Source organism: Rhipicephalus sanguineus, chromosome 1 (assembly GCF_013339695.2).
Source record: "Rhipicephalus sanguineus isolate Rsan-2018 chromosome 1, BIME_Rsan_1.4, whole genome shotgun sequence".
NCBI classification, from domain to species: Eukaryota; Metazoa; Arthropoda; class Arachnida; order Ixodida; family Ixodidae; genus Rhipicephalus; species Rhipicephalus sanguineus.
This window is the reverse complement of record NC_051176.1, coordinates 69,635,692-69,642,397: the sequence shown is the minus strand read 5'-3', so window position 1 is coordinate 69,642,397 and position 6,706 is coordinate 69,635,692.

Below are 6,706 nucleotides of genomic sequence, written 5' to 3'. Positions count from 1 at the left end.
TCCCGTCGACAATCATTTCACATTGCTTCTGAACAAGCGAATGCCCGTCCTTCGTCTACCTGATCGTGACAGTCGACGGTAGTAGCAAGCAGAATGTGCCAGCAGCAATTTCTCGGACCCCGCGTGACCAGGCAACTTGCATGCGCGCAAACCGTGCCTGCAGCCGTCTAGTCATAGCACGGTACCACACATGTCCCTTCTGCCCATGTGAAGCTGGTCCCAACGGCAGCGATGACTTCTTGACCAGCTCATCAGGTGCAATGGAACATAGCACGTGCCAGCCACCACCGCCGAAAAGACTGTGAAACTTCATCGGCGTCACCAGGAATCTACTGTATGCGCTGACTGTTCACACTGCTGTGATCCTGTGTAGGCCGATGGTGCTTTCTGTCGCCGTTGGGTAGCGTTCAAGATCTTCACCACCGTATTTCTGCACACTGAAGCGGTCGCTGCCTGCCAAAGCAAAAATGGAGCTAATGTGTGGTTGGGGCATCAGTTCAAGATAAAACAATAGGTTACTGCTTAATTGACTTTGAATCACACAGATAACTGTGTAAAAAATTATGCGGCTTTACGTGCGTAAACGACGCATTGATTGTACTCACATTGTGGTGGGAGGCTTCATATCAATTTTGATTATCTGCTGTTTTTATCCCGCCTCTAAATATAGGTAGACAGCTTTTTTTTCATTTCAGCCCCTATAAACATTATTTCGCCATGGCGATAATTAAACCAGAGCCCTCGAGCTTAGCATCCAAACCACGGTGTAAGAATAAGTTAGGTGTTGACACTCGCCGCTCCGCTTCAGGAGAGGGCGCGGGCAGATTGTGTTCGCCGATGACCTTGAGCCACGAGGAGTTTTCGCGGCGCGCGTTGAGATGGCGCTACGGTCAGGGGTCTCAGTGGCTCGCGCGGCGCTCATTGTGAAATTCGCGCGCAAAGAAAGATCTTCCGGAAAGCTTTGTGTGCATGGCATTCTGTGATTTATAAACGCGTTGCCCTGTGCTTGTGAGCCCTCTCTGTGCATTTGTTTTGCTTATTCGTGTATTGTGATTGAGTGCATGCACGTATACCTCGACGCTGTGTATGATGCCGAGTACCCTTTAGCGGCCTTGTCGCAGGCTGCGCCTCGAAATGGGCAAAAAAGCGTGTGTCGCTTTTCAAGGCTCCGCGTGAACCAGATCACTTAGATAAGTGGCGACGGGCGATTCCGAGAGCAGACCGAGTTTTTTAGCCTACTACCATGTGCGCGCGAAGCATTTCCCGGAAGAAGCGATCTCTCCAACATATAATGCAGAGTACAAGGGAAACGTCCTGTTGCACGCCCGAAAGAAACCTACGCTCTCTTCGGATGTTGTGCCTAGCATTTTCCACTGCTGCTCAAAATACCTGACCGTGCAGCAAAGAACCAGAAAAGCTCCGCGAAAACGGCAGGCTCTACTGCCGACTTTTCAGAAGCGACGGCGGCCAGAAGGTTCAACTGCTTCGGAAGTGCCTTACCCGACCGCTGAATGTACGCCACATCTATTGCACGTAGAGACAGCGACTCCATGGCATGGCGATGCTGAATCAACGGGCACACAATGCAAGAGGCTGCGCTTCGACTACTGCTGCGACGAGCCTCCTCCACGTGAAGAACGGGAGGCTTCTGAACACAACACCAATAGTGTGAGTGGCCTATGCGCTTCACGTCGTCATCAAGGCGCAAAGCTAATTTCTTGTTTTAAATTTAGATGCACTTTATGAGCTGCCTCGTCTATGCCTATTAGGACCAAGAAATATTAAATGTTGTAGAATAATCAGTGAACAAATAGTCTCGTGATACATTGGTTGAAACTTGTATGACGAAGTTTTTTTTTTCGTTCAGTTTGCTAAGCAACTAGAGCGCAACAGCGATATCCGCACGCACGCACGCACACACACACACACACACACCCACACCCACACACACACACACACGTGCGCGCGCACACACAAACACGCACGCACACAAATGCATACACATACGCACGCACGTGCGCTCACACACACGCGCACGCACACACATGCATACATACGCGCGCACGCAAATGCACACACGAGCGCGTACGCACACAAATGCACACGCGCGCATGCACATGCCCTTACACACGCGCACGCACACATGCACTCACACACACGCAGGCAGACACACACACTCACATTACACACACGGGCGCACACACACGAGCAAGCACGCAATGCACACGCACACAAATGCATACACACGTACGCACACAAATGCACACACGCGCACGCACACATGCACTCACACACGCAGGCACACACACATACACACGCTCACACACACGCGCGCGAGCACACACTCGCAATACACACGCGCGCGCACACACACGAGCTCGCACGCACACTATCGCCTTCCTTATCGTTAGCGTGCCTTCGCTCTTCGATGGAGACTGCCGCAATGTAGGCCAGACCGCAAGCGCGCTCGAGCTGCTATCCTTATTGCAACTACCTCGAATTTTCACTCATGGCCAACGCTGATTTTTTGCTCAGAACCAAACACGCTGACGCCAACGCCGCCGACACCGGAATTTCAGCGAAACGAGCTCTTTACTGCGGTCGCGTCAAAATGCGACCGCTCTCCAGACCAACGCTTGCTGCTGTCGGAACATTTACATGACAAGAAAGCTGTTGGGAAATAATCTTCACATACAATTAGAAAATCAATTTCGTTACTGCGGAATCCCAGTGTACTAATCTATTCACATCTGTGTATTACGCTCGATAAGTATATCGAGCGTAATAAACAAGCGAGGCTCCGCAGCAATAACCTACTACGCGCGGTCGGCGCCTTTCCCCGATGAGCCCCCGTCTGTTAGCGCCACCTGTCGCAGCCAAAAGGAAACAGCCAAGGCGGCGAACACAATCTGGACGCGGCGCCGGCGGCAGAGTCATCACCTAACTTATTCTTACACCGTAATCCAAACACCATGGCTTCTATGCCAACAGGGTGCCCGACAAATGTGCAAAACGCGAAACAACATTGTCGGTATTGCATCGGTTTGAAACCACGAGCATGAGGATATAGTCTGAGTTCGTTGAAGAATGCAAGTTGAATGTCGCTTGCTGGTTCGAGAACTGAATAGACAAATTAATTGACCACGTAATAAGACACTTTTAACTGCAGCGCCACGAATAGACAACATTCATTCATTCATTCATTCAGTTTATTTCGACAAAAGGAAAGTTTGCCGGGGTTGAAGGGACTAAAGGCAGATTACCTCTGCCTGACTACAGAAAATGCAGAACATGCAGAAAATAACTGATTTTAATCAGGTATTTTCAGAATTCAGAATTCAGAATCAGAATTCAAGACACGAGAAACGCGCTATCGATAAACGGCATACCGATAATAGTGGTAGCGCATGCGTGAGCCAACCATCGATTAACCTGCATAAAGAAGAAATCAAGTGTCTGAATAGTTATCTATCACGTAGACCCCCACGCGTGCCGGATTGATAGGTTCGCTTATTGCTTAGGCATGCAGAGATAGGTTTTCGTGCCTTCTTCCACAGTTGTGCGCCTTTTCAGTTAGTACGGCATTTGTGGTGTCTTGACTTCTCTCTTGTGCCCGTCTTTGCACGCCCTGTCTCTTTAACATGAATACTCCCCAACTAGCTCAGCCCTCTGTCATTTTAAACTGTCATCATGGTTTTATATTTTGACCATATTCAAATAACTAAATGTCCCCCCTTGCAATGTATTAATAATATCGCCGCCGTGTACCTAGATTTAGGTACACGTTAAAGAACCCCAGGTGGTCGAAATTTCCGGAGCCCTCCACTACGGCGTCACTCATAATCATATCGTGGTTTTGGGACGTAAAACCCCAGATATTATAATATATTAATATTATCGCCGGACGTTGACCCTTGGACATGGTAGCGCCTAATATAGGCGAGATGTGACGAGACTGCCTGCATGATGAGCATGGGCAGAGCTCCCTTAAAGGAGTGGTGACACAAAAATTCGGACACAATTTGACTGTTGAATCACACTAATGGGTGCATATAGGTGCCATCTGTACAATATCAGCCACAACTACAGCCTAAAAGGTATTTTAATTCAGTTTTGAAGTTCGTGAAAGTGCCGGATCGGAAATAGAAGCAAAAGACGATGAGGTCACCGAGTGGATACCACGTACGTCACGACTTCTGGCCGGGTTACCGGAGGCGTGTACGAGACCGACAAAGCTGGTAGCGACACCTGATGATGCGTAGCGTAACCAGAGACCTACAATATAACATCGCAGCGACTTACCCGCTTACTGATTCTATGTAAAGCATTTGCAATGAGATAATTAGCAACTCACCGTATTCTCATTGCTTTTTTTCCCGACAAGAACTACAATGCGACGGAAAAAATCTAAAAAAAAATTACTGTAGCTGGACAAAACGCCACAAGATGTCGCTACGGGCTCCGCAGTTGTACGCAGTTGCTGCTGCTGCAGCCGTCAACAGCTCTGGTAACCAGGTACCCGCAAACGATAGGAAGTCTACAGACGAACTAAAGCTCTCTGCTGCCGGGATCATATTGCGTAGTGGACAGATAACTGCTTCGACCCTCCGACGTGCGTACGTGGGATTGGTATGCCTTGAGAACGCGGCGTTGCCTGATATAAATACGAGTCAGTAAAGCGTACATCACGTCATTTGCATATGTTACGCATAAACACTGTTACAGAGTGCCAACGTTGTGATTTCAATGCTTCCTTCGTCACTTCTCATCCTGCTACTTTACGAATGATCGGAGCGAAAATGTTTCAGCACGTCTAATGCTGCGGCTACTCCAAGACTGGCGGAAAACGTCGCCTCAGTTGGACAACGACTACAAGAACAAAATCGCAGCTACCGGCGAGATTCGCAAAGTGAATCGAGCTTTTCTTACTGATTTTTACACTCCTGCCAGCTCTTTCGTCCATCGTCGCACTAGATAAGCAACGTAGTTTGACAATCGAGGAAACAAGCACTCGCAACGCACAACACCTGCTCAACACAGCAAACGAAACAGCAGCACTGACAACATAGCAGAAGCTGGCCATTGACGTCACTGGTTCTTGCGGTCTTGTTTACCAAGTAGACCATCTACGTCACGGGGCTACCGAGTGCTCTTCGAAATCGAAACTGCCTCCGGTCGTAACATACGAGCATATAATTAAACATTCGTCTCGCGCTGGGGCAAATGAGTTTCGTTGCCGCTATTATCGAGTCAGTAGCCATTGATTAAGAGCAAAAAACAGAGGATCACAAATTTTCTGTCACCACTCCTTTAAGGGTTGAGTCGCGCGAACGAGACAGAGACAAAAAGAACAGACGACAACACACAGACCAACTTCATTCGTGCGCGAGCGCTGTCCGCTACAGTGTTTGCTTAGAGATGCATACGAACCATCAGACTTATCTGTGCGAATAAACGTTCAGAAAGGAGGTGTGACACTGATCGCCCTTATGAAAATGAGTCTTGAGTGTCTAATGTCGACTAAGTGCGCTCCTAATGAGTCACTAGACAAACATTAGACATGCAAAGCCTAATGTCGTTTAACATTAAGTGTACATCGGAGAGTCAAATGACCATGTGCACTTTAATTTCTGGTGACTGAAGTGTTCAGACTTTCAGTTGCCGTTCCTAATGTCAAAACGCGCATCACAACAAAGAAGTTAAATAGCCTTAATCGCCACCGTAAAATCAGTTTATCACAATAGACAAGTTCGTCTTTCAGAGACTACACGCAATAAACAATTTGTGTTGCAATGTACACAAATATCGTGTTTCAGTAGAATGCGTAAATATTTTACATATATCGCCCATGCACCGGCGATCGAAGAATTGCGGACGACCGCAGCAAGGTTCATTATATTACCTGCCGTATATATAGAAGTAAGCATTTCCTTATTTTTAAAAGGCATGAGTCGATCACATATGCAAATATGAACAGATATGATCAAGTGACACTGCGAACACTCGCTCAGGGGCCCGTTGCCCATTTGTCCAGTAGAAATTAACGGAGGAGAGTGGGGATTACCCGCACGGCGTCGCGAAGGATTTTGGGGGGCGGAGAAGAATTGGAACTGTGGACAATGGGTGACGTACAGAAAAAAAAGTTCGTTATTGTTGTGATAAAAATTAGGGACTGTTCTTATGCATGGTGCACTTACATATATGTCCAAAACAGAATGTTGTTGGTTGCAAAGATACGCGGACAAGCGTTTTTCCCAACCTCAAACTACTGTCTCTATCTCTCCTCGCTGTTGCAACGCTGGTCAGAAGCAGCCGACAAGCAAAGTTCGATTTGGCCCAACGTCGCGTACATCCTTCTCCCGCCCCGCCCCCCTCGTAATGTCGTCTCCACGCGACTCTCTTCTGTTCTCCACGGCGTCAACTCCTCTCTCCCTTCACTCCTTCCTTGTCCCATTCACCTCCTCTGTGTGCAACGTTGGGTGTCGCCTATCACATCCTACCCATTTCCTCCTCCCATCATAATCCCTACCTCTTTCTATCCACGGGAGAGGGCAGTAACTTGAAACAAAAAAGCATTTCTTTTGAGTAAGGACTCAGAGATGACCATCGTCTGGGATGCGAGTTTGAAAACTGCCCATTTCTAACTTCTTTCATTTCCCCAAACAAAATGTAGAGTTGTATAACAAAATCGAACAGCCATAACACA